The sequence below is a fragment of the Puntigrus tetrazona genome, unplaced genomic scaffold (genome assembly GCF_018831695.1).
Source record: "Puntigrus tetrazona isolate hp1 unplaced genomic scaffold, ASM1883169v1 S000000116, whole genome shotgun sequence".
Lineage (NCBI taxonomy): Eukaryota > Metazoa > Chordata > Actinopteri > Cypriniformes > Cyprinidae > Puntigrus > Puntigrus tetrazona.
This window is the reverse complement of record NW_025047793.1, coordinates 102501-105000: the sequence shown is the minus strand read 5'-3', so window position 1 is coordinate 105000 and position 2500 is coordinate 102501. Positions and strand designations below refer to the sequence as shown.

Genomic DNA, 2500 nt, shown 5'->3' with positions numbered 1-2500 from the left:
ACAGAGTCTAAACACACACACACACACACACACACACACACACACACACACACACAATAGCTATAATGCTTACCAGAGACTTATAATTGGTTTTAGGATGGTGACCATCACTGTCTGTCAAAAAACCAAACCTAATTATTTAAGGTGATCCAGTCTAGTCTAAAAATATTATTTAACTAAAATGTGAAAATATAACTATATAAATGTTATTTGTTAATGCATCATCAGGTTTACATCAGTTTTAATAGATATTAATGTAGAGGTTGTCTTGCAGCTAATTCCACACACTTTTAGTAAAAAATAAATTATATATATATATATATATATATATATATATATATATATATATATATATATATATATATATATATATATATATATATATATAATTATAATAATTTTTTTAACTATATAGAATACATACACAAATAAATATTTTAATATTTAATATAATGCATCAGATAAAAAGTTTCCACAGAATAAATACAGAAAAATACTGACATATTCAAATTATTGAAACTTAAATAAATATTAAAATATAAATAAAATATAAATATTATATATGTGAAAATATTAACCATTAATGCAATCTCATAGCAATCAGTTTAAACAAATGCATTTCAAATAAAGCAATAAAAAAACATGAATGAATGAATATACGGTGACACAACGTTAAAGGGATATTTCACCCAAAAATGAGAAAAACCGCCACGTCGTTCTAAACCCATGAGACCTTGACATCTGAACACAAATTAAGATGTTTTTGACGAAATCTGAGAGCTCTCTGTCCCTCTGTAGACAAATACACAACTGCAATGTTTCCAGACACAGAACCGTGGCGAGGACATCACTAAAACAGTCCCAGAACCAGCAAAAGACCAGCACTGCCTGTCTAAAACCAATTCGAAGCTGCCCTAAAATGATGAAACCGTAAAAACACCAAACGTGTTTCGTGTGAACATTAATATTGAGGTCATGCAGCGGCGAGTCTCCCAGCTAAAGCTAATTCCGCACGCTAGCTTAGTTAGCGTCTCAGCTCACGTACGCAAAAGGCATTTTTTATTGAATCAAGACAGCATCCGCTTCTACTCGAGAACAAAAGTCGGAGGCTGTGTCTGAAATTTTTAACCGGCCTCTCAGCGATGGAGTCACTGCGGCAGAACCGTCCGGCCGCGGAAAACACACCGCTGAAACAGGAGACGCTGATCAATTGACCTCAACTACGGCGCGGTGTTTACACTCGCTCGCAGAACAGCGGCCGTCATCCGCTCGTGATCGGACGGTGAAGGACACGGAGGCCTCCCGCGGGATCGGCACGAACACCCGTCTCATTCCACACCAACTTCTTCTGAGAGCAGGAGAGCAAAGTCTCAAACCTTGTTAAAATACGCATTACTGAAAATGATTTACAGGAAGAAACCATCTAGAGTGCACTCAGCAACCCCTGACACCAAACTATTCTATTCTGGATTATAATATACTATAATAATAATAATAATAATAATAATAATAATAATAATAATAATAATAATAATAATTTTTACAATGTAATAAAATATGATGCATTTACATTACAAATAAAAATAAATAAAGTGTACATTATTTAAATATATCATAAGTAATAATAAAAAAGAAAATATATATATATATATATATATATATATATATACATAGAAATACACAGTTGTATTTATATGTATACATAAAAACAATATATATATATATATATATATATATATATATATATATATATATATATATATATATATTTTTTTTTTTTTTTTTATTATTATTATTACTTATGATATATTTAAATAATGTACACTTTATTTATTTTTATTTGTAATGTAAATGCATCATATTTTATTACATTGTAAAAAAACATTATTTCCACAAATGTATTATTATTATTATCAGTATTATTATTATTATTATTATTATATATTTTTATTATTTATATTTTATTATTACTTATATATTTTTACATATTTATAAAATATTTAATGTTTAATATATAAAATAAAATATTTATATATTTATATTATTTATATATTTATATATTATTATATATATTTTATTATTATTATTATTATTATTATTATATATATTTTTTTAAATATATATATATATATATATATACGTTTTTATGTATACATATAAATACAACTGCGTTATTTATATCTGTAAATATGTATGTGTTTATATATGTTAAAGTTTATTAGTAAACAAACTACGTATGAACAATACTTTATTAACGTTAATTTCATCATTTACTGATGCATTTTTTTAAATCGCAAGTTGGTTTGTTAACAACTACATAAACAATGCACTAATGTATTTTTAATGAACTAACACTAACACATATTTATAAATAGTGTAATAAAAGCATTGCTTATTGTTTGTTTATGTTAGTTAATACATGAACTCATGTTAACAGACGACACCTTATTGTAAAGAATTTTCTCGTATAAACATAAATATACATAAAGAAATGAAGAAG

General features: G+C 26.4%; 1 protein-coding gene across 1 annotated transcript in view; it reads right to left on the bottom strand.

Moving 5' to 3' along the window:
• The window catches only part of LOC122332600 (synaptic vesicle glycoprotein 2C-like), a 44407-nt gene that overhangs the window by 18442 nt on the left and 23465 nt on the right, over positions 1-2500 (bottom strand). The gene's annotated exons all lie outside the window — the stretch shown is intronic.